Raw genomic sequence first — 27,467 nt, 5'->3', positions numbered from 1 at the left:
GAGAATTCCATACACTGTATAGTCCATGGGGCCACAAAGAACTGGACATGACTGAGCAACCTTCACTTTCACCTAGCACAATGCCAATAAACTACAGTTCAGTTCAGTTCAGTACAGTCACTCAGTCCTGTCCCACTCTTTGCAACGCCATGGACTGCAGCATGCCAGGCCTCCCTGTCTATCACCAAATCCCAGAGCTTACTCAAACTCATGTCCATTGAGTCAGAGATGCCATCCAACCATCTCATCCTCTGTCATCCCCTTCTCCTCTCACCTTCAATCTTCCCCAGCATCAGGGTCTTTTCAAATGAGTCAGTTCTTTGAATCAGGTGGCCAAAGTATTGGAGTTTTAGCTTCAGTATCAGTCCTTCCAACGAATATTCAGAATTGATTTCCTTTAGAATAGACTGGTTGGATCTCCTTGCAGTCCAAGGGACTCTCAAGAGTCTTCTCCAACACCACAGTTCAAAAGTATCAATTCTTTGGCACTTAGATTTCTTTATAGTCCAACTCTCACATCCATACAAGACTACTGAAAAAAAAAATCATAACTTGGACTAGACGGATCTTTGTTGGCAAAGTAATGTCTCTACTTTTTAATATGCTGTCTAGATTGACCATAGCTTTCCTTGCATGGAGCAACTGTCTTTTAATTTTATGGCTACAGTGACCATTTGCAGTGATTTTGGAGCCCAAGAAAATAAAATCTCTCAGTTTCCATTGTTTCCCCATCTATTTGCCATGAAGTGATGTGACCAGATGCCATGATCTTCGTTTTTTGAACACTAAGTTTTAAGCCATCTTTTTCACTCTCCTCTTTCACTTTCATAAAGAGGCTCCTCAGTTCTTCTTCTCTTTCTGCCATAAGGGTGGTGTCATCTGGGTATCTGAGGTTACTGATATTTCTCCCGGCAATCTTGATTCTAGCTTGTGCTTCATCCAACCTGGCATTTCACATGATGTACTCTGAATATAAGTTAAATAAGCAGGGTGACGATATGCAGCCTTGATATACTCCTTTCCCGATTTGGAACTAATCTGTTGTTCCATGTCCAGTTCTAACTGTTGCTTCTTGACCTGCATACAGATTTCTCAGGAGACAGGTCAGGTGGTCTGGTATTCCCATCTCTTTAAGAATTTTCCACAGTTTGTTGGTACATATTAATGGTTTTTGAGTAGATAATAAACAAATGAAAAGTCGGAGTTGCCTGCATTCTGCACAAAAACTTCCCAACTTCTAATTGCATCAAAATCCACTCAACAAAAATAAAAACAGCTCACTCAAGTACACCTGGGAAGTGTAATATTGAACAGAGGAGTTGGTCTGTTGACTGAAAAAAAAAAAAAAGCACAGCCTAAAAGTTGAGAATTCTGTTTTATTTGGTGGGCTTCCTGAGGACTTTGAGCCTGTGAGGCAGCCTCCAGGACTGCTCTGAGGGGTTACTCTGGAGGACCCAGGATATATGGGAGGTTTTGAAACAAAGCCCAGGTAGTCAGAACATCACACAATTACTATTACAGATAAACAGGTATCTCAAGGAATTTAGTGCTTTTCTATGTATGGGAAGATGCAAGTCTGGGATCACTGAAATCATTCCTTTGACGTTAACCTTAACTATCTAGAGCCAGTATTCTGTCCCTTCCCATTCTGTGTCCCCTCAGAGCCATCGCTGTGGGTGGCTTAGTGACTGAGGGCTTGTATGGTAGATAACACATTTCATCTGCAGTTCATAATCTCCAAACCTCTTTCAAAAGAGCCTCTCTTCACAAAAGATGATACAGCCAAACATTTCTCTCTGACTCCAGTCTCACCTTTTCTCAGACTCCTTCTTTGACTTGTTTGGAAACCCCTACCAATTCATTGGAAAAGACCCTGATGCTGGGAAAGATTGAAGGCAGAAGGAGAAGAGGGCAACAGAGAACGAGATGGTTGGATGGCATCACTGATTCAATGGATATGAACTTGGGCTAACTCCGGGAGATGGTGAGGGACAGAGAGGTCTGGCATGCTGTGGTCCATGGGGTCACGGAAAGTCAGACACAACTTGGTGACTGAACAACAACAAAAACAACCAAACAAGGCCTGGCTGTGAGAGCAATGGCCATAGCTAATGCAGTAAGTAGAGCTGTGATGCCCTCACTCATCAAGGTTCTGTTCCTTCCATATGCAGGGAGGACCTTTACTTTTGCACACAGTGGATTTGCTGAGGAATGGCCTTAACAACCTCCTTAGCCTTAAAATTTGACCTGTTGTTTTCATGGGCCATTGGTTCAAAAGGAAGGATTTGTGAAAGAGCTCATGAAACCAAATATTGGTATAATGTCTCTTTACCTGAGTTAATCCTAGATTCTGTTGATGGTGGGAAATTCAGCTACCTTTTTTAGAGTGTGTGTGTGTCTGTGTGTATGCATCTGTGTGTATGTCTATGTGTATGTGTGAGAGAGACAGCAAAAGAGAGAGGAAAAGAAAAAAAAAGAAAGAGAGAAAGAAATGATGAAAAGAATGGAGAGAGAGAGAGAACACCTGTATACACATAAATGTACTTGTATGTGTAGAATAAAATATAGTGTCACTACAGCCCTTTTGATTTGCCCACCCTAATGCAATAGGTTATTAGCATATATGGTAGAGAATAATAGGTTTATATAAAATTATATATGGAAAACTATAGGTGGGAAAAATAATATGAGCTGAAATTTATTTAGCCCTTGCAATACTCAGGCACTGTTAAGAACTTTACAAGGATTATTTTTAAAAATCTGTATAAGATCCTTGCTTAAAGATAAGAATACCTAGGCTTTGATGTAATGGAGTCACTTAGCAAAGTATGAGATTTAAAATAAAGTGGATTCATCATCTTCAAATCATGTTTCACCATCTACAATGTACTGCTGATCAAATTTACCTTATCAAGTCCAACTTTCTAAGTTCCCAAATAACAAAACTGAGGTCCAAAGGTGTGAAGCAGCTTGCCCAAGGTCATATAGTTGGTCAGGAACAGAGTCAGGATTAGGCATGAACTACCTAGGAGCAGCTTGCCTTCCCACTGAGATATGCAATTCCTGAAGACAGATATCAGTGAATAAGAAAGAAAAATCTGGGAGGTGAGCAAAATACAGTCATATGCTTTCCTCTTCTGCCTAACTTAGGGATGGCTTGCATTCTGTTTCCTATAAAATCTCCAAGAGACAACAATTATATTCGTAAAGGAAAACAGTCTGTTTGAATGACACATACAAGAGAAATTTTTACATAAAAGCAGGAAATTGGGCCACTTACAGCCTCTTAAAGATCAAAAGGCCCTTACAAAAATGTTCTTCCTCACCACCAACTCCTTATCCCAAAACACAGCTGACTGACTTCCTTATTAGGCTTGGACAATGGAAGGGCAAAAAATTTAAACCAACTAGGCTTTGTGAAACTGCAGAAGAGTAAGACTTGGGGAATGGAGGCAATGTCCCCAGCGAGCATGGCTGGAAGTAGACAGTTTGGGCAGTGAGGGAGGAGACAGTGCCCAAGCACGTGGATGCATCTGTATTCAGATGTGGCTGAATACAATCCTTGCACATCTAAGGCTTCCTAGCTTTTCAGATGGCCCCTCCCACTTGTCAAGAGGCCCAGGCTTCTGTCACTGGCTATCTGATGCCCTCCATCTGCAGATGAGGCTGGAGGCCAGTCTTTAAGAAATGGTTGTTGTTGTCCAGTCACTCAGTCATGCCCGACTCTTTGTGACTGCATGGACTGCAGCATGCCAGGATTCCCTGTCCTTCACTATCACCCAGAGTTTGCTCAAACTCATATCCATTGAGTTAATGATGCCATCCAACCACCTCACCCTCTTTAAGAAAAGAGTCCTTCAAATGCTACCAGGAATTAAGTGGTTCTCCTGGGTTTGAAATCCACTGCTAAGCGTACTCCAGTGCTTCCCCTTGCTGGCAAACAGGGTAAGGACAAGGTGACCCAAGGACATGTTCCATATAGGTATATGGCCCTTCTATCAAAACTCAAGCTGCCCCTTAAGTTAGCCTCTTCATGATACTGAGCTTCTGTCTGGCTGACCAGCTTCCTTCTATAGACCCCTTCTCAATGGCTATCATCCTTTCCTAAATCTCAGCTCACTGACTAAGTTTTAGTTTCATGACCTAGTCCTTGGGTAGTCTGCTTATTTCTGCTGAGAAAATGAATAATTTCCTCCAGACTCTACCTGCCTTGACATCATTCTTTCCAGAGTCCTCCTTTACAGTGGTCTTGATTTATTGAAAATCTACCATGTTAGGCCTCACATTAAGATTTACTATTTACAACATTAAGCATCAAATAATATACTTTTGTTCTTTGAAAATGCAAACAGAATGGCCTATGGGTTGTCAATGATTCTCTCTAATTTGTGAGATTCTAAACTGAGTTACTGCAACTAAACTCCCATGACTTCTACTACTCCCATTACTAATTAGCATTCTTTGGGCGATGGGCATTGTGCTAAGTGCTTTATAGGCATGATCTCACTTAACCTTTATAACTTTAAGAGGTTGGTAGTAGATGTCCCTCTTATTTCCATTTGATAGACCAGGAAACTGACATAGAAAGTTCAAGTGGGTCTTCACAGAGAATAGGTTAGGATTTTTCTGAGCTATTCATCATCTTATCCCTTAAGGCAGCTGGGCCAGATTCTCAGGCCTCTGCCTCAAGCAGCCCCATTCATTTACTCCAGTGTTTTTATCCCAGCATTTGTACAAATAGTATCATTTTAAAATGTATTCCATGACATTAAAAATGTTGTGAAGTCCTAGCTTAAGCAACCTGGTTAAGTGGTAGAGCCAATCTGAATTCAAATCTGTGGGAGTTAGAACATGAGCTCAAGACCAACATTCATAATTTAGTCCTAGCAAAACAAACAAAAGAAGGCAGATTAACAAAACCAGGAGTATATAATACCCCTGGGATGGATATAAGAAAGCAAGATTAATCATAATCACCATAGTTTCAATAATTCTGTAAAATTGAAAGAAAAGACTGACAAAGGCCAGAAAAGACAGGAAAATGAGGTTGGAGAGGGAGGTTACGATGATAATGGTTGAAAGGAGAAGGCTAAACCTGTCATGAATAGAATCTCAGTGCTCAAAGAGTTTCTCAGAGGAAATTATTTTCAACATTCACAGAAGCATGGACAGAGTAAAATAGATTTAAAACAGGGTAGACTTTGGGGTGAATATCAGTAAGTCTTGACCACAAGTCTGATGAAACCCTGAAACCGACTCTTCAGGACCACCTGGAATCCTCTGAGAACAAAACCCTGTCGATACTGTAGGGTTTAGACATCCTTCTTCTTAAAAGCTGAAATTGAGCCCAAAATCTCTAGCCCTAGGTACTTGTAAACTTGAAGTTACTTTAAGCTTTTAGTTTTATTTTATAGATAAAAGATCTCATTAAACCTAACGGTTTTTGCTAGGATACTTGATATTTTTGAGGATTTGGAGGTATATATACCCATTGTTTCTCAGAAGGTTCCCCAGGTGCTTTCCATGATGCATGCACTGTCTCAAGGAGCCTTCGCTCACTGCTCTACACTTCTGGAATTCGTCTCTGAGTCTCCTTAGATGACATTTCACACAGACACACACACACACACATACACTATGATTTCAGACGAAGTCAGACCAACACCCTCATTTTACACTACTACAACAGCTTGATAATACACATGGAACCATTTAATATGTTCAAAAGCAAAGCACTAGCACTTTTATATTAAAAACAACCCCAAAGGAATATGTGCTCTTTTCACAAGGCCATAAAACAAATGACAACTGCCATTAAGTCAACTGCACAGAAAAACTATTGACTCCTGATAGTGGAGGCATTAACAGTTTCCTAGACTGGATTCACATTTGCAGGATACCAAAGTGATTGCACGCCAAATGGTTTCCAAGAACTTGAAGTTTGTAAGAAAATCTTCGAGAAGGCTCAAACCAGTTTCAGTGTCTTTGTCATACCCTCATGGCCACAGGAACTTGCATATACCCCCTCTCTGAGTAAAAACAAGTCACATTGCTTTAAGGTGTGGTCAGCTTGGGTCGAAGTGGAGAATCCCAAACATACTTTGGCTTCCAGAGAGGAAACCAGAAAATGTTTTTTTTTTTTTTCCCCCAACTAAACCCAAGAAAGAAAAATGTTCATGTCTATTTTGATGAATGAGTTATTTAGAAGCAGTGAGTTCATGTCTTCTGACATCCAGAAATTGGTGAAGGCCCATATAAATAGTAATCAATGCCTTTTTGGCTTTGTGCCCCTACCCAAACAGTATATTACATGCAGCCAGCTGTATTCTACCCATTGACACACCAGGATGAGTTCCACTGTGGCCAGTGAAAAGTACAAGAGAATTTCTGAGGGGCAGAGTCCAGCTGGGAAGCTATACACGAGGATCCACAGACTGACAGGGTTTGAGCCCAGAACTTAGCACAATGGGTTGGATGCATGTACCTTTAAAGAAAATGTCATTTTTCTTTGCTGTCTATTAACTAGCATGCTTCATGCAGGCATGGGAAAACTGATCCAGGAGCCAGTGAACCCTAAAACTGTCCAACTGTCTGAAGTCATACTATAAAAAGACAGAGTCCTTTTACTTCTGATGTGTGCTTTCGTGTAGACATATTGAAGCTGACCACAAATAAAAGTGAAAACAGATCCAGAATAAGTACAGCAAACAATGGAAAACAAATGAATCCTGGAGTTCAGATAAAAAAATTCATTTGGTATGCCCCCATATTTTGCCTTTTTTCCCCTAAAACAGTTTTCTTAACATTTCTAGCATTATTAATGGAATTAAATTATTCCACATGGGTGCAGAATCAGTTCCTTGCTGCCAACATTTGTTTTCTGCACTCAAGCTGGGAGAAACACTGCACTTGCATGACAAAGGCACTGATCTTTTATTATGGCAGTTTAGGACTTGGTGTTTACCCATGGGAAGCTGGGCATCATTCAGAACATATAAATGACAAGGACTTTGTTCCTGAATACCTTATCATGTTTTCTAACAGATGCTTTCACTTAAGATATTCAGTCCTTGAATCATCCACAATGTTGATTTCACAAAGTGGTTTTTTTTTTTTTTTCTTTTTTTTTTGTCTGAGAAGGGCAACTGCCCAGACAGTGATATTCTTAAGATGAATAAGGTAGACAATCCTGCTCTTACCCCTCATAAATAAGAAATAGATACAAGGAAAGGTGCAGAATCACCTGAATTCCTTCTCTTAAAGTTCACATTATCTAAGAAATACTTATTAAGGGTCTTTTATGTTCCATGTACTTTTCTAGATGCTAGAAAGATAGCTGCTGCTGCTAAGTCACTTCAGTCATGTCTGACTCTGTGAAACCCCATGGACTTTGTCCACGGGATTCTCTAGGCAAGAGTACTGGAGTGGGTTGCCATTTTCTTCTCCAGAGAAAGATAGCAAGTAATTAAAAATCATCAAGTGTCTGCTCTCATGGAGTCTGCATTATATTTGGCATGGAGAAAAAAACAAATACATCAATACTTGATTGTTCAATTCAACATTTGCTTAAATTTTTGCTCAGCACCTCTTTTCTAATCTTAAGTCCAATGTTATATTTCTGCACAAGGTGTGTACTGCTGCCAAAATGTGTAACCTTTTTGAAGCAAGATGAGGTCTAAGGTGCCTTTCTTTCCCAGACAATCATCAATTCCTAAATGATTATCATAAGCAAATTTGAAACAATGAATAAAATACTACTGTCTCAAAATCTCATATACCATTTAATCACTCTACTACATGGACTTTTCACATGGAAAGTGAATATATTTCACACAGTGAAGTTGATCTTTCTAAATGACTAGGTATAAAAAGTCATAGAAATCACTCTTTTCTTCATCTTCCAAAAACAAATGTAATCAGCGTATGACCCTTCTCTCTATGGATTGTAATAGTATGCTTTATACTCTCGAATAAAATTAGTATTTAACAAACATCAAATGCTTTGCTGTACACCTGAAACTAACACAACACTGTAAATCAACTATGCTTTAATAATTTTTTTAAATATCAAATGCAATAGCATGAATATACTAAAAATGGCTTTCAATATACCACATGATTTTCTTTAGAACCACTGCTTGATTTCTTTAGGCCATCTAAAATCCATCTCTATTTGCATGATTATATTATGTATGTGACAATCTTAACATCTGGCAAAAATTCATAATAAGTGTCTACTATTTTTAAAAGTTCAAAAATATTATTTTGGAAGATATTCTTATTTCCTGCTTGAGGATGGAATAGGAAGATACAACATTAAGGAAGAGGGGACCACAGGAAATATAATGATTTCATTAAGATTTAAGTGAAAATGTGTCTTTCTGAGGCATATGGCAGGTAGTTAAAGACACAGGCTTTGGAGTCAGAAAAAATTGGCTTGATTCCTGCTATACTAGTTGCATAATTTTAAGCAGTTGAAAGTCTCTAAGACCAATCTTCCAATGGGCAAAATGAGAATATTTTCTGTTATAGAATCATTGTGAGGATAAAATGGAATAATACCAAGGAAGGACTTACAGCAATATTTGGCATGTCTATAACTACCTTATATGTACTTGCTTTTTGTTACTACTACCGTGATTATAATTATAATTGTTTCATTCTCCTATTATATGTCAGAAGACCGAGTAGAGAATCTTGCTTAACCTTGACCACAAGCAGCAAGAAGAGAAAGGAAAAGAATGAAGTGTAACAGAAAAGTTTTGCCTTCCAAAAAAAAAAAAAATTACCATTGAAAATATAAAACTGACATTTTTAATTCTATTTCATTGTGATCAACAGCCTGGACTAAACATATTTTTTAAAGAAACATGAACCAATTTCTACCTTCCCAGAATCAGGGAGTGCAAGTTCACGTGTTTAAATGGAAAGCCATTAGTAATCTTTTATGTTCATTCAAATTTCTTATTGTAGCAAACACAAAATGGAACAAAAAAGTAAATAAAATCCAGTCATTTATATAATTTTTGGTACAAAATGGGCTAAACTCTGAATAAGAAATAGGGGAAATGATTACACTGAATACCCTACTTTGAGCTCCAAATTTGCAAGAAGCTGGCTCTTCGATACTGTGCTTCCTAGACCACCTAGCCATGAAAGCATGTGCTACTCAAGGGATGCCAGGGAGGCTCAGTGATTTTTTTGGTGGCTATTTTAAATGAGTCTGATGAAATGTACAGCTTATGTATATCCACACTTGACAGGACTTGGGTCATCCTCTTGATTCCCCAATGGGTCTCAGAAAGGAAGCGCTACTGCTTGCTCCTTGGAATCACTAGGACATATTGGGGGAAGGTTTTACACCACTTTAAAGATGACAGTAGGAAACTTGGAAGGATTTTATAGTCTGAACAGAAAACCTGATCCTTGATGAAGAAAAGGGGGACTTGAATAGACAGTAAACATAGAGTCAGAAATAGAAAGAGCTTTTGGGGTTTTAAAATGCTATTTTGGCGATGATCAAATTGAAAAGGCAGAAAGGAGACAATCTGAAAGCGAGTAATGGTGTGTGTGTGTGTGTATGGGAGAGAGAGAGAGTGAGTGCTGACACCACTGAGGAAATTTCCACAGGGGACAGAAAAAAATTCATTCATCTATTCCCTACAACACTGCCTCTCATAGCGTATCTTCAAGTCATTTGTCTGGTCTAGTTTGAAATGACTAAGTGATGGGGCTTCCAAAATGTTCCCAGAGAGACTATTCCACAGTCTACAAAATTTCACTGTTTCCTCTTATTTAGCTTAATTTTTCTCCACTTCAATTCTCTGTTTCTATTCAAGGGGTCAGGCAGAGTGGCAGGAGTAAGCTTGTTCTTTAAATTCATGTTGTAGGAAATAGTTTCTGTTTTCTTTTCACTTTAATGATTGGGTTTCTCTGAGACTGTGCCTACATTTGCTAGAAGGGATACAAGACTATAAGTTGATTCTTTGCTTGTTCAAATGAGCTGTATTGGCTCATGTGTGAGGTCAAGTCCTTAGCGAGGTCAAGTCCTTATCAAGTTCAACTGTGAGGGCATTTTTCATTACATCTATCCTGGATCACAGGGGCTTAAAGAAATCTGATAAACTATATGGTACATAACATCCTTGGAGTTATTTTTTTCCCCCCAATTCCTATGTCCTGAAAAGGAATGGCAACCCAGTCCTGTATTCTTGCCTGGAGAATTCCATGGACAGAGAAGCCTGGTGGGCTTACAATCCATGGGGTTGCAAAGAGTCGGACACGACTGAAGTGCCTTAGAACATTCCTATGTCCAGAGCATATACAATAAAAAAGATTTTAAAGTTCAGCCCAATTTGAAATGTCCATAAGCTTTCATTTCTAAACTTACTTCCTGAGAGGAGCACACTGCCCTCTGCTGTCCCTCCCAGAAGAAGGGGCAATCTCTGCAGAAAAAAGTCTTCATTCTCATGGTTAAGATCTTAGACTCTTACTATTGTCAACTTCTCCAAACCCCTTCTTCACTGTCCAAGAAAAACCTGCCTAGGAAGATGAATCTGTGTTCTATAGAGTTTCTTATCTAGGACACTCCAACAAGTCATGGGAGATGTTTAGGATGAAATTTAATTTCTTTCCATCCTCCTTGAATTAAACCAAGCCTATGAGTACAAGGCACAGGTCTCAAATGAAATATATCTCAAACACCCTCAAGATGCTCTGAATTGTTTGAGAGTGCTTACATTAATGCAGATGACTCCAGGATCCAAGACATGCGGAATAAGAAACTTCTGCAAGTGGGGGCAAAATTAATAAATTTGTTTATGCATGTCCAAGTACAAGGACTGATGTGTATGCATGCCCAAGTATGAGGACCAAATGTTTAAATCTTTTTGACTCCATCAAGGAGAGTGTTTAGAAATTTTTGATATTTGTGCACTTCCTTAGATGTGTTGTCTTCCCCTTTTCACCTGTTTATACTCACAACATAAACATCCTCCATGCGGACAGAGGTCTGGTTCATCTGAAATGCATATGACCAGCACCTTGGGACTGCTCTAGATAAGGTAGCAGGGGAGTCCAGAACACAAAGCCAGCTGCCACTCATTGAACCTGAAGCCAGCTTCTACTTACAGGCTATGTTACCTTAGCCAAGCTGTCTAACTGCCTCTGTCTCGGTTTCCTCATCTCTTAGGTTGTAGTAATAATGGCATCTACCTCAGGGCTAGTGTAGAGACTATATGATTCACTTAATCAATATTTGTAAAGGGCTTAAAATAATGTCTTAAATACAGTAAAGAATATTCTATAACTGCAGATTCTGCAAATTTAGGACACTATAGTCTCAACTTCTGTACATAGTATGGCACCCTCTGTATACCTTGTACACATTCTTGGGTAGAAAATAAAGAAATAGAGAAAATTAGACCTATGGTGAGCAGAGGCAGAAAAAGGAGAAACCTTGGTCTCTGTGGAATCCAGCAGGAACAGCAAAGATCTTACAAAGCCATGAGTGTAACGCCCCCAGACCACAGACACCCTCAGACAAAGCCACCCCTACTGATCAGGACAGGGGACATTAGCAAGAGGTTGTCAGGGAACTCAGCCCCACCATTATGTAAAGGAAAGGAGCAAGTCCTGCTTTTTGGCTGGATAGGCAAGAATGAATGTTTGAACACTCATGACAGTGATTCTTGAATGTTAGAAATGAAAACCAATATTTTCCTGGAGCACCATGCCATTTTCTGGGGCCACAGTGACTACAGCCACCTTCACACATGTGCTAAGAAAGAATGTTCCTTGAGACAAAAAGATTCTGAATAAAATCTTGCTGATTTTCAGGAAGAGAGTCCTTTCTAAATTTGTCACCTGGCTTTGTCTCTGACAGGTTTGCGGTGGTAATGACTTTTTCGCGGCGGGTACTCAGTATTCTGCTTGTTTCACAAACTACCTTTACCACATTTCCCAGGCTAGTGCCAAGGGTAAAGCTTCTCCATGCCAGGTTTTCTGAAAAATTAATAAATCTACTGCCATAATCCTTACTGCTTCAACTGACAAATGTAATAAACGACAGGATACAAAGCCCAGGTTTCCTAATGGGATTGCTTTCCTTTTTTTTTCTTTTTTGGTTTTTGACAAGTTTTACAGAGTAGCACTTCTGAGATGTGGTCAAGTGCTATAAACCTAATCCTTTGCAATTTCCTCCTTAGCTCAAATAACCTAAATATTTTATGAATGGTAAAGGGTTTCACATGTCAACCATCAGCCAACCCACCCTTGTCTATCCCTTTCCCCTATCTTTTCTTCTGGTTGTTTGGATAATTTTCTTTAAGAAAACATGCTTCTGTCAATATTTCAAACAAAGCTCACAGGATATTTTTCATACCCTTTTTTTAGAAGTTTTCAAAAGTAGTGTGCTATTCCTAAGCATATCTATCAAAATATGGCAATAGCCTTGATGCTAGTTAAGATGAAAACATTTTGGTGTGAGTGTGAGGATAAGTCAGAGGACCAGTTCTAGGAGGTCGAGAGGGCCTTATGGTGCACACAGAGAAGGTCGGAGTTCTCCTTACTCCCTGCATGGGAGAGGCAGCTCTGGCAATCTTTTAGGATTTTGGAGATATGATTGAAGATTTGTTTGGGTCTAGGATCCACTATATGCTCATAGGAGTCCCTTTGTCCAAGGTGGCTATGGGTTTCTTCAGCCCACACTCTTGGCCTCTAGTGGAGCAAAGCCACTCCACTAGAGTGGACACTCTGACATCCAGAGTTAACGGTCATCTTCCTACAGCAAAGATCTGCAGAGATTTGCAAGATTTGCTAGGTACTTTGTAATAAAGAATGGTAAGCTATTACCCATATATGAACCTAATAGCGTGGGGGTAGATTTCATTTAACAATTTTTTTTTTTTAAACAAAAGAAAGTAGCATCATTTACTAGTAAGTGCTAACTACGGCAGGCAGGATTTGAGGAACTCAGACATTTTACCTCCTTGGATCTACACGTGATAATTATGATAATTCTGTGAGATAGTTTTCATTTCTCTCACTTTAAGGTAAGAATTAGGGTGCCCAGAGAGATTAAGTAGCATTCACAAGGCATGTAGGATAAAGAGAAAATAAATGATGAGATTATAACCTTATAGCATTAGAGGAAATAATGTATTTTGGTCTAAAATCCAAGACACCAAAACACTTTGAAAAGTTACCCCTTAGTACTAGGAGATAATATTTGCTAACACGGATTAAGATTCATTTCTTATTTTGATTAAAGCTTTGTCAGCAAGCAGTGAATTCTGCCTTTACCTTTTATTATGGTTAACTTAATTTTTTTTCCTATATCTTCTCAGTATCTTAATATTCCACCTTAGCATTCCTAAATAGATTGTTTTCTTTTATTTATTCATTTGTAGAGATCTCAAAATATTTTGCTAAAGGAGGATACCACATAAAAACAACAGAATTTGTAACAAAGGAGCCAGAGTCATTCCCTGTAATTCATTAATATCAGCAAATCTTTCATTCAACATATGCATTTATTGATCCAAGCTTTATGCAAAGAACTTGGGATAAAAGATAAATAAAACATGGGATTCTTGTCCACTGACTCAAGAAAGTCACTGGATAGAGAGGAAGACATAATAGCATGTTATTATTACAACACAATTTGATAAGCACGAGGAAGTATAATGGGTATAAGCCAGCATGGAGAATCTGTGTGCCTGGGGATTCCACCAAAGTTGCTGATGCTTGTATTTTGAAGTAGGGACTCTGAGCAGATGAAGTAACATGAAATCAGACATCTGTACAATAATAGCAAATATGTCTGAAGGGCTAATGCGTGCAGCAAGAGTTTGAGAGTGGGGCAAGACAGGCAGGGAGAATGGGTGGGGTCTTGCTTATGCAATCTTTGCATTCCAGGCTATAGGATTTGAATTCTGATCAGTAGGTAAAGGGTATACAGAGGACCAGTCTAATACTGAGAGGCGGAGGATCCTAAAAGTACTCCCCATTTACTTGCATCACCTCTTCTAAGCAAAGCAACCCCTGGCCATTTCTTCTGGGATCCATGCTTTTTATCACGCAATGCTGGAAGCTTAAAAACAATAAACTGGGCTGGGAATCAGCACCTAACCCAAACTGTGGACATGAGAAAGTCTATTAGCTTACCAGGTAGATAGGATGGGAAATTTAGGGATACAGTTGAAGGGATAAATTTGAGAGGTGTATAGGACTTGGAACTGAGGATCCTGTTGACCAGATGGATGTAGGGCATGAGGGTGAAGAAGCAGCTTAGTGATTGATGCAGCCAGTAATTCAGAGAATAAATATAAAAAGAGGAAAAGACTTCAGAGGATAGATAACCAGTGTAATCTGAGAGATCCTGAGTTAGGAAACTGAAATAACTGAGTTGTGTATTATGAAGAGAGTGGTCATATTTTCCAAATGAAAAGTTGGTTTATTAGAACTTGCCCAGGAGTCAGGGCTTTTTTTTTGTGATGAGAAAATAGGTATACATTTCAACTTGGGCTCTTATGATAACCCACTGCTGTGTATTTTAAATACTGATAAGCAAAGGTCGGCTTTATAGTTTACAAAATCAGTTCATGTTGTGTTATTTCATAAAACTAACGTAAAATGCATAAAATTAAATTGTGTATCACCTACTCTGTTCTCTATCCTATCAGACATAGGAAAAGTTATGATAGGACTTAAGGGAGACCCCCTCAGTTTGACCTACAAATTGAAGAAACTTAGTTATGACCAGTAGAAAATGCTTTTTCAGAAATGTCCTGATTCACTTATGATTTTGCTCCTATCTCAGTCCACCCTGGATCTATCCTGACTTGCTCTTTGGAGGTTCAGCTTCCAGGAAGGCCTGAGCTCATCCCCAGGGACTGGTCACAGGCTCATCCATTGCTGCCATCCTTTATCTTAGTACCTACTTCATGCTCAAACTCCAGAGAGTTTCTAGTTAGCTCCAGACTTTCATTGGTTCACTGGTTTTGTTTCACTGTATAAAGTCAAACCCTTTCTCCCAGATGGCAAAGATATAAAAAAACATATAACGTGTAGTCACACCTGATGTAGGAGGTCAATACAGCTTTGTGATGAGGACCAGGGCTGTGGTGTCAGAAAAACGATTGCATTCAAATCTTCAATCTGCATTTATGGTATAAAATTTTGAACATGTTACTCTAGCTTGTTAGCTCTCTCAGCATCATTTATGAAATAGGACAGAATCCGTCTCTCAGCTTTTGAGGAAAAATACAATAATACAATGAATGATACATGCCCAGTGCTTAACTTGGAACCTAACAGAGAATAAAAGTTCAATATTTCTTTCTGTCTTCTTCTTTTGTTTTCTCATTATTATGAATTATTATTATGGAAGCATATCCAGAATATGCTTCCTGTTAATGCAGAAATCTACCAAGTTTCCACATTACAAAATGCCTTCTCAGAAATACTGATGTCATCCTTACCTTTCAGTTAGAAGTTCTCTCCTTAAAATATCTAGAATGCTCTCATTCCATTGGAATATCTTTTATATATCCCCTTGTTTTCATGGGTTTGTGACTAACTGGGACACTAACCAATGGATTCCAAACCCAATGCTCAACCCTCATTGTCCTATTTCAATGCCATTAGACATCATTTAGTATTTACTGGACTCAAGTCATCGTCTTTTTTTTTCCCTGAAAGGTATTTTTGGTACACAGACAAACAGAGAAAAGGAAATTCTGAAAGGAAAGAACTTTGAGGTCTAAAATCCAAAGAGGTTATTATAAACAACTGAGAGTGTTAAAAAAAAAAAAAAAAAAAGAAGAAGAAGAAACATTTAAAAGAGGACGAAAAATTACCTCGACAAGACTCTTTTCATTTCTACTGCTTCAAGTAAAAGATCACATATTCAAAGTGTTCCTATTAATTTTCATAGGCTGCACTCACTCAGAATGCTCGACCATTTCATTTCATAATGTTTTGGCACAAAAATGTAAATAATATTGCACTTCACCTTCCCTAGTTCCCACAGTCCATTTTCTGGGTAATAGAAGGAAGGCTATACTAACAGTCAAGAAAGAAACTGTGCACATTCTACTGGTTGAAATCCAAAAGCAGTTTTTAAAAAAGTTTTCTGTCACAACTTGTTCTTGGGAGTTTGTTTCCTGCCAACTAAAAACTATGATTTTTCAGAAAGCAGAAACTCTCTTAAAAATCAGACAAGATGACAATGTCTCCTCACTGATTTGAATGGAAATACTACGGAAATAACGATTTTCTACTTCAGATCGAGATCTTGAACCCCGCTTTTCTACTTCAGATTTTATTTTCCTTAAAGAACTTCTGGAGCATGACTGTTGAGCTGGTTTTGGGAGACAAGCCAATGTTTCTTTCACTTAGTGAAAGAAGACAGGCTCTAAAAGCATTTCAGTTTGAGGATGGGGCACTACTGGAAATTGTTTCACAAGTAGCTACTTACAGAATGTTCCACTGTCATAAGAAAGAGGAAGGGAGAGTTAGAAAAACTGGGTTCTGATCTTGGTTCTGCTATCAACTACTTCTTGGGTCCTATGGAGGTCATTTTCACTTCAGGCCAGCTTTCCTCAAGTGGCTCAGGAAGTACATCCATTCTATGAATTACCCTATTCTCAAAGAGGCACAAGCATATTACATGCCACACAATTTCTACACCAAGGAAATCTGTGATTCTGCTTAATTCAGTGTTTCTCAAGCTTATTTGACCATATAACTACAAATTCATGTTCTATAGAACTCACTTTGGAAAGTATTATTGTAGGTATATATTTGGGCTTCCCTGCAGGCTCAGTGGTAAAGAATACGCCTGCCAATGCAGGATTGTGGGTTCAATCTCTGGGTTAGGAAGATTCCCTGGAAAAGGAAATGGCAATCCACTTCAGTATTCTCGCTTGGGAAATCCCATGGACAGAGAAGGTTGACAGGCTACAGTCCATTGAGTCACAAAAGAGTCAAGCACAACTTAGTGACTAAATAACAAGGTATATATTTACTCGTCAGTAAAAAAAATAACAACAATAATAAGGGTACTGGAAAAGATATACAGACATACCTCTTTTTATTGCTCTCTGCTCTGCTGCACTTTGAAGATAATGCATTTTTCAGAAATGGAAGTTTATGGTAACCCTGCATTGTCAGATAATGGGTTGCAATTTTTAGCAATAAAGTATTTTTAATTAAACTATTTATAGTTTTTTAAATATAATGCTTTTGCACTTTTAATAGGCTACTGTACAGTGTAAACATAATTTTAACACATACTAATAAACAAAAAAATCCATATGACTTAATTTACTGTGAGATTTGCTTTATTGGAGGGGTCTGGAACTGAACCTGCAGTATCTCCAATGTATGCCCATATATTAAGATTGCTGTAAACTTCTGTATTTCTTGAATGTCTGTAGCATAAAGTTGGAGAATGAAAAAAAGGTTTTAATTAAATTTTAAGAAGAACATGGAACTTCTGTTTATGGAAACAAGATGGATTAACTATCATGTAAAACCACCTCGATAAAAGATATTTTTGGCTGTCTTTTAAAAATAGTTTACACGTGTGGCTGAGTTTGTGTGTGTGTGATCATTCATGTCCAACTCCTTGCAACCCCATGGACTGTAGCCCACCAAGGTCTTCTGTCCATGGGATTTCCCAGGTAAGACTACTGGAGTGGGTGGCCATTCCCTTCTCCAGGATATCTTCCTGAATCAGAGATCAAACCTGGGTCTCACTGCATTGCAGGCAGATTCTTTACTGCCTGAGCCACCAGGGAAGCCCATGGTTGAGTTTACAAGAAAGTAAAAGAAATCCTTTGGTGGGGGAGGGGGACGGGTAGGGAGAGACTGTGGGAGGGAGGAGGACCCAACAAACAGGGAAAATCATAAAAAGTAAATTCGGAAGCCAGCTGCTGCCCCAAGAACATTTACCAATGCTTACTGACCTACAGTTGTGGTAACTCAGTAAATCTGATTATTGTTTTTTAAAAATCAGTAAAAAGAAGCACATTTGAATATCATACAAAGATAGAGTTTAAGGTGGTCATTCCCAAACATGGCTATACAGCAAAACCATCCAGGAAGTGTTTTTTAAAATGTGGCTAGCTGTACTGTACCTGAGATGCTGAATCAGAATCCCATGTACAGGAAGCATACTTTCAACAAACTCTCTACATGATCTTTATACAGACAGGTTTGAAAATCGCTGGTCTAAGGGAATTCCATCTAGACCCAGCCTTGTGCTTCAAAGACCCAGAAAAAGACCCAGATTCCATCCACCTGGTTCTTATCTCTCCATCCCAAGAAAGCAGATACACTCAAAATAAAACTTCCTATACTGAAATAGACCCCAGGCTGCCACTCCTTAATGTATATAGCTGTCACACAGAGCACAGATATTCATGTTTTCATAATTGAAAACTATGTGTGCATGCTCAGTTGCTTCATGGTGTCCAACTCTTTGCAACCCTATGGACTATATATAGCCTACCAGGCTCCTCTCATTGCAGGCAGATTTCTTTACCACCCAGCTAGTGAGGAAGCCTATAGCCAACTACATGGAAACATAATTACAAGAAGAGGATTTATCAATTTGCATCAGTAACCACAGTCACACTGACCAAATTGCTATTGCTAAGTCACTTCAGTCGTGTCCGACTCTGTGTGACCCCATAGACTGCAGCCCACCAGGCTTCCCCGTCCCTGGGATTCTCCAGGCAAGAACACTGGAGTGGGTTGCCATTTCCTTCTCCAATGCATGAAAGTGAAAAGTGAAAGTGAAGTCGCTCAGTCATGTCCGACCCTCAGCGACCCCATGGACTGCAGCCTTCCAGGCTCCTCTGTCCATGGGATTTATCAGGCAAGAGTACTGACCAAATGGCTGCCTTAAATCCAGTACATTCTATCAGCATACTTTCTTTGGGTGAATTGACAGGTTGCCGGTGAATTGACAGGTTGCCAGTAAATGTGGAATTGGAACAAGAGGAGTTGGGTCAGTTGAAGATTCTTCTTGGAGCATTCTTCTCACTGAAGGGATGGTTTTCAATATAAACTCATAATATACAAGTCTAGTGACAGTGACCAGTGTTGAGCACAAGGTCATTGGCCTCAGAGCCTCCTGACAATGAGGTTGACAGATGTGGACAGGATTGGAACAGGTACAGATGATACTGCCTCTGTAAAATTATTTAGCTAACCACTCTTGTCCTGTTTCAGATGAAAACTTCTTTAATATACATTCAGTTTGGTTCAGTTCAGTCGCTCAGTCTTGTATGACTCTTTGCGACCCCATGAATCACAGCACACCAGGACTCCCCGTCCATCACCAACTCCCGGAGTTCACTCAGACTCACGTCCATCGAGTCAGTGATGCCATCCAGCCATCTCATCCTCTGTTGTCCCCTTCTCCTCCTGCCCCCAATCCCTCCCAGCATCAGGGTCATTCCCAGTGAGTCAACTCTTCGCATGAGGTGGCCAAAGTATTGGAGTTTCAGCTTTAGCATCAGTCCTTCCAATGAACACCCAGGACTGATCTCCTTTAGGATGGACTGGTTGGTTCTCCTTGCAGTCCAAGGGACTCTCAAGAGTCTTCTCCAACACCACAGTTCAAAAGCATCAATTGTTTGGTGCTCAGCTTTCTTCACAGTCCAACTCTCACATCCATACATTACTCCTTTCTATTCTAAGGCACGAGCACATGTACATATTTCTAGTCGTGATGTGTCTTAAGATAGATATATAGATTTAATATGACTTAAAAATTAAATCAATACCATTTTGGCCACCTGATAGGAACTCTTTCTTCCATTATATTTGCAAAATTTCCGTGGTAATACCTCATATTTACCCATCTTAGGTCAACACTTAGCCAATCAAGTGTGGCCAGAGGGGCAGGATCAGATTGGTTTTTTTCAATCTCCAAGTGTGTGGGAGGAATTTTCCCAGAAAAATAAGAGATTAGAACAACAAAAGAGGTAAGTAATATAGAAGAATGTAAGGCCAATTAGGTGCTGTATTCATAGTATTTCTTATTAATTTCAAAGGGAGTAGCTGTCAGAAACAAACCAATTTATTAAAGTAGCATGTTTATAAGAGCAGGGTGGCAGCTAGGTGAGATCTTAAATGTATTTTTAGATTGTTTTAACAGTAAGAATTTGGATAGAGGTAAGATAAAATGTAAATCCAGGAATAATATTTCCATTTTTTATGCTTTCCTGCCTTTATTAAACATTGGCCTTGACTGCAAAAAATTGCCAACATTCTACTGTTTGTTTATATGGGACCTATGGAAACAGTATTAAGAAATTTATTCCTTCAAACCACCATCTTGTTCTTAAAATTCTAACGTGCAACATTATGGTTATTCTTTCGAGCATACCAAGTTGACCCAGTTAGCAAGCCTTACAGACCGCTGATCACTAAAGTAAATCCAGTCTCTATATTTATGACATGAAACATCTAGCACGAAATGTTAGTTCTTGGAAGCTCAGATCAGTTAGAATATGGTTAAGCAAACTAGTGAGTAAAAACATTCTTGATTTGTAATTATTTTGTTTCCATCTTTAAGCAAAATACTTTACTTATAGACAGTAAAGAGTTACACAAATAGTTTACAGTAATGGTTATTTGATGAAGACAAACTTATGCTACACTGATTTTAATCCAGTGGTCTTACCTTTATCATAACAACTTTTATTTTCTTAATTGAAAAGGAAAAGGATACATTTTATGTAAACAGCAAATGCATTTTCTGTCAAATATAATTAATGTCTTATAAATAAAGTTTATGAATTTTGTAAGAGAAAAGATTTTTGTTTGGCTTTTGAATGATCTTTGCAAAATAGCTTTCTCTGCTCTTTTGACATCTGTTAGCTCCTCCATATCCTGGAAGCATTAAGTATATTAGGCTTTCAGCTGGAAACAAATAAGAACAAATCTTAGCCACCTCATTTTATAAATCCTTTCAATCATTTGTAATATCCTTTGACTAGCAAATAAAAGGACAGCATCAAATAAGCAGTTTAACTCATTGCTTACAGATGGATGTCATGACCATCAGTCATTGTCTAAGGACAGAATAGAATACTCTATCTAAAATAGATCACATTCAAATATTTATTCAGCACCCTATAAGTTAAAGAGTGTTCCTAAAAAAATCACCAATAACATCTCAAATTTATATTTTTCCAAGGTAAAGTGATCAGAGTCATGTACATAAGTAAAGATGCAATGACATAATATTCTTCAATTCTTTCATTATTGCATTGAATTTATTTATAATTTTCTTTGTCTGAAAATAATTTAGACTATCTGTTCTTATATTTTATTATCCACTGGAATTGTTCTTTAAATCTGAATCAGAACTTCAGAGAAAAGATATTTTAATAAAACTCTCCACTTTATGTTGGCTTTCTATTAAGCATTTAGTTTTTTATACTAGTATATACCTAAAAATCACCCAACAGTAATGAAACTTCAGTGATGGAGAAGCCATTCGTAGTACATTAATACATATATACATATTGATTACTAAATGCCAGAGGTAAAATTCAAGATCAGAAATGGCTGATCCCACAGACTGTCTTCGATAAATCCTAATCGATAAATCCTATTCGAAGACAGTCTGTGGGATCAGCCATTTCTGATCTTGAATTTTACCTCTGGCATTTAGTAATCAAAGGAACTTGAACACTTGCCTTGTTCTTTGTTGTTGAGCCTTGTTCTTTGTTGTTGTTTTGTTACCAAGTCATGTCCAACTCTTTTGTGACCCCATGGACTATATAGCCTGCCAGGCTCTTCTCTCCATGGGAATTCCCAGGCAAGAATACTGGGAGGGTTGCCATTTCCTTCTTCAGAGGATCTTCTTGACCCAGGGATTGAACCTGCATCTCCTGCATTAGCAGGCAGATTCTTTACCACTGAGCCACCAGGGAAGCCCAGCCTTGCTCTTTACTCATTCGTTAAATTTGGAAACTACATTTACCACATTGAGTTTTATGGTGATTAGATGAGCTGATCAGTATAAAACCTAGTGCAGTGCTTTGAAAGAAAAGGTACACGATAAAAATTAGTTTCTATTTATATATTTTAATCAATAGAATTATAATATAAAATAGACTTTTTTTCTCTTTAGAATTCTCTATTTTGGGCAGCTTCTTAAGACACTGGGTTTCCCTGGTGGCTCAACTGGTAAAGAATCCATCTGCAATGTGGGAGACCTGGGTTCGATCCCTGGGTTGGGAAGATCCCCTGGAGAAGGGAAAAGCTACCCATTCCAGTATTCTGGCCTTGAGAACTCCATGGACTAGTCTATGGAGTTGCAAAGAGTTGGACACGACTGAGCGACTTTCATTTCACTCACTTTAAGACACAATTACTAAACACAAAACCTAACTCAACTTCCAATCTGGGCTTTTCTGACACCACCCTATTATGGGTGTGGGCTTTGGAAAGGGTCTCATTTCAGTTGGGTAAGGCAGAACTCTAGAGCCCTCCTCTGTCTTTGCTGACCGGTGAGGGTGGGACTACAGGGTGTGTGTGTGTGTGTGTGTATGCACGCACAGTGTTTGAATGAAGTACGGAGATTATTATCGAAAAGTCTAAAATATCTTCTGTCATTCTAATCTGCAACTTTTCAGTTCTTTGGTATGAGAAAATAGGTATTTCTTGGGGCTTTTTTTTTTAAGTCTCAGAAGTTGTAGGTTGCCAGCTTCTTCAACACCCAGTTGAGGATATATGAGGCAAACTGAAATCCCAGGAAACTCACTGCTGTGTCCATCCTTGGGTCCCTAGATCCCTAGCTACTTTCCACCCTTGAGTCTGCTTATGTTATCTCTAATATTCACTTTTCTCTGAGATTGTGGCCCCTCAATCCAGATCACCTTAAGTATCTCTAAACTCAAACCCAGTAAAGCTGGTGAAAGCTCTAAGCCATCACTTGCTGGTGGACCTCAATGTTGTTCAATTGCTAAACTGTGTCTGACTCTTCCTGACCCCGTGGATTACAGCAAGCCAGGCTTCCCTTTCCTTCACTATCTCCCAGAGTCTGCTCAAACTCATGTCCATTGAGTCAGTGATGTCATCTAATCATCTTATCCTCTGTTGCTCCCTTCTCCTTTCACCTCCACTCCTTCCCAGCATCAGGGTCTTTTACAGCAAGTTGGCTCTTCGAATCAGGTGGACAAAGTATTGGAGTGTCAGCTTCAGCATTAGTCCTTCTAATGAATATTCAGGGTTGATTTCCTTTAGGATTGACTGGTTGGATCTCCTTGCAGTCCAAGGGACTCTCAAAAGTCTTCTCCAACACCACAGTTCAAAAGCATCAATGCCCTATTCTGTGCATTAAAAATACTATTGTTCTTAGGTGAGGAAAGTGAAGGAGTACATAGAGCTCTCAGTTTAATACGTTCTCCTTCCCTTTGGGATGCTGACCCTTGAAATCCTAGTTTTCTTCGTAGTTCCTCGGTACTTCAGATAGATTTTTTTTAATTAACAAAAGAATTTTCATTGTTTTTAATTATTCAATGTAGGCCTGGGAAGCTACAAGCTAGTCTTCTCATTACCAGAAACGGAACTCAGGTATCTCCAAAGGGTATATCTAGCAATGTACCTGATATTTTCTTTCTTTGTTCACACCTGTCCTGGGCTTATAGATTATTACTAATGGTGAAGGCCACGATCAGGACAGATTCTATTTGGAAAATTTACCGAGAAATTAATAAGATGTTTACTGTTGGGTTAGTAGGTATTTCTTATGGCTGACATTCAGCTTGTGTGCACTGGTACACCCATACTGGCTACTAAAATCTCAATATATTAATTACTTAATAATTGCCACTCTCTATACTCTATGCCATCCTTGAGATCCCACTGAAATTTCTAATGATCCAGGTCAGGATGTACCTTCAACACTACTGTTCCAATGTCAAGGACCAGTATCCCACCATTTTTGGTGAGGGTCCAGGCTTAGCTGTTGTTAAGTATCTTAAATACTATTCCTGTGTCCACGAGCCATGTATATTTCAGATTGTTTTTTTCTCTTATTATAGGAATTAATTCTATTTTCCTCTTGGTTATTTTCACACAGAATTGTTTGGCATGGCTTTTTCATTTATTTGAATAATATGCAACAATATAATTGCCAAAATATTCAGAATTGTTTCTGAAAATGAACTCTTTTTATTTCTAGTCTATGAATATATTTTAATAACCAATATAATTGCCAGATTAAGCCAAATAACTTCTGATAAGGCCAACCTCACAGCTGAGACAATATTTTTTTTCTTGTTAATCAAAAATGTTATGCTGAACACATGAAAATAAGAATACTCTATAACATGTCTTTCAGACAATAATCATTGCAAATTCATGAATAGCTGCCATCTTTATGTTTCTGTAATTCACTGTAATTACTTACTTCTAGAACTGTGCTCTCGGCACATTATTGTCATTATGCTTCTGAGATAATGTGCTCCAGTTTCACAAGAACGTATGAGAATTCTGTATTGTGTTTCCTACTAGCCTTAATCAATATTCCACTTATTAACTTTCTATAGGGCAAATCAAGCCATTCATTATGCTAAATTGTTTTTCTTTTAACTAAAATGCAAGCAGAAGCCTAAGTAATGATTTTGCTAAATTGTAATGCAATGGCAAAATCTCTGCTCCCTCTTATTTTTCTCACTGAAATTGACCAATTTAGGAGGCTATTACATGCAATTTTTTAATGCCTTAACTTTTTAAAAATTAATTTTTATTGGAGTATACTTCCTTTACAATGTTGATGGTCTAATCTGCAAAGCAGAGATAGAGACACAGATGTAGAGAACAAACGTATGGATACCAAGGAGAAAAGGAGGGTGTAGGATGGACTGGGATTGACATATGACACTATCGATACTAAATATAAAACAGATAACTAATGAGAACCACCTGTATAGCACTGGGGAACTCTACTCAGTGCTCTGGGGTGACCTAAATGGAAAGGGAATCCAAAAAAGAGGGGATTTATGTAAACATATAGCTGATTTGCTTTGTTGTACAGTAGAATCTAGTGCAACTTTTTATTTTTCTTCATATGTGACTTTGGAAATGGTGCTGTGCACTTTAAGTAAGACACAAAATGTTTATATGTGTACCACTAGTGCCCAGCTATTGTGTAAAAAGTCTTGGAGGCTCTTCTTGCATCTACCTCAAGTTCCTGGTTACTAATTGGGTGCAAAGAAATCTCAATATCAAATTTATCCTAACTAGAACTAAACTTCTTTGCAACTGACAATCTGAAGCTAGTGTAAGGACTGGGTTACTAGCTATAGGAGGACTACTACCTTGTCAGAATTCATATCATTGAGCTAACTTAGTCATGCTTCCTATCTTTAAAGAACTAGTGAAAAATAGGTAGTCAGACCTAGTTAATCCGAGGACAGCCCTCTTGTCCATGGACAAAGCAGCAGTTTACATTTCCTTACAGACAAAACAGTTCATATCAATTCTGTACACATTCTGGCTCACTTTGAGAGGCAGTTTTCAGTTGATAAAATGTATGTAGAAAAATGAAAAATTTATCAGTTATCAGTATGGTGATGGCAAGGTCACCAGACTAAAACCATCTAGCTGTTGGCCTTGATTAGAATGTGAATGTTCTCTTCTAATTGGTCTCTGCAAGAATACTTTGCTACCAAGATGTAATATGCAATATTACCTTGCCTTTATAGGTCATATAGATAGACATATGTTAATATTATTGATTTCTGACAGTAAGTAAAGTCTCATTTTATTTTTGTTTTTTAACTAATTTTTTGTTTTTGCTTTACAGTAGAGACTTATATAGAGTGAAGTAAAACAGAAAGAGAAAAACAAATATCGTATATTAACTCATATATATGGAATCTGGAAAAATGGTATAAATGATCTTATTTGCAAAACAGAAATAGAGACACAGATGTAGAGAACAAATGTATGGACACCACAGGGGAAAGGGTGGGTGGGATGAATTGGAAGTTTATTTGAGGAAATGGAGGCTCAGCATAATTAGTGACTGGCTCAAGGGAATCAAACGCATAAGTAGGAAAGCCAGATTCTAACTCCTAGTTCAGTGCCCTTTCTATCTGACCATAGTTTAAGACCTGCATATATTCTAATCAAGTCCAATAATGCCATGACAAATAATTAACAAGGAAATTTTAAGTCATGTTAGCATTATATTCATAACGGGTTTAAACTTTTTTTTCCTCAGTCCTTTTTACAGAAAAGGTGAACTAGACAGAGGTCAAAGAAGGGGCACCCTCTGGCCCAAGCGATCAGGAATTCCCAGGGTATTAATAAGGGATTAGTCTATGAGAGTTCCTCCCCAAAGCAAGTGAATCTGGTCCTCTGAATTTAATCTTCAGTTTTGTAGGATTTTAATGATATAAAAGTGTTAGAAAATAGCTGTGACAAGAGGATGACCTAAGCAGCTCTGAATGGTCCACTTGAAACACTGAAAATGAGAATGACAAGAATGCTCTTAGCTCTGTCTCAGGGGGATCAGCAGAGGAGCTTAAGTCTCAGATAACTACAAAGATATGCCGATGAGTGGAACAGAAATAATCTTTCACAAGCTTCTGAGATCACTCATCTCCCACGACTGCTCTAAACTGCTGCTGCTGCTGATGCTAAGTCGCTTCAGTCGTGTCCGACTCTGTGCGACCCCATAGACGGCAGCCTACCAGGCTTCCCGTCCCTGGGATTCTCCAGGCAAGAACACTGGAGTGGGTTGCCATTTCCTTCTCCAATGCATGAAAGTGAAAAGTGAAAGTGAAGTCACTCAGTTGTGTCCAACTCTTAGCTCCCACCAGGCTCCTCTGTCCATGGGATTTTCCAGGCAAGAGTACTGGAGTGGGGTGCCATTGCCTTCTCTGTGCTCTAAACCACCTGATTCTATTTGTTTGAAAATAAGGCTCAAGCCATCCTGCCAATATCAACTTGCATACTAGGCTTTACTTATTTATTTAATTGTTTTGTGCCACAGTGGCATTAAGGGATCTTAGTTCCCTGACCAGGGACTGAACTTGCCCTCCCTCCAGCGGAAGTGCAGAATCGTAACCAGAGGACCACCAGGGAAGTCCCTTGTCATGCTAGGTTTTTAGACTAAGAAGAAGGTTCTAAAGAAATGGATAGATATATCTAGGCATTGTCAAAGGCCTTTCCCACTCAACAATTTAATACATATTCATTTAGCGAGCACAGATTGAATCACACTCCCATGGCTCAGCACTGAGGCATCAAAAATAATTCAGATAACACTGCCCTTTACAAGCTTAGACTCTAACTGGCTTTTTGGTGCAAATTAGTTTTATATGATTTTAAAAGGCATGACTTAATTTTCTCAGGACCCAAAACCTCCTGGGTGAGTAAATCATAGTGATCCAGGTAAGATAATTGTGAAAACTGAGAAGTTCAGA

At 38.6% G+C, this 27,467-nt stretch overlaps 1 protein-coding gene across 3 annotated transcripts in view; it reads right to left on the bottom strand.

Moving 5' to 3' along the window:
• Positions 1-27,467, bottom strand: part of SUGCT (succinyl-CoA:glutarate-CoA transferase) — an 832,600-nt gene that overhangs the window by 107,229 nt on the left and 697,904 nt on the right. The window lies entirely within an intron of this gene.

The sequence above is a fragment of the Bos indicus x Bos taurus genome, chromosome 4, assembly GCF_003369695.1.
Source record: "Bos indicus x Bos taurus breed Angus x Brahman F1 hybrid chromosome 4, Bos_hybrid_MaternalHap_v2.0, whole genome shotgun sequence".
Classification (NCBI taxonomy): domain Eukaryota; kingdom Metazoa; phylum Chordata; class Mammalia; order Artiodactyla; family Bovidae; genus Bos; species Bos indicus x Bos taurus.
This window is presented reverse-complemented; position numbering and strand designations above follow the sequence as displayed.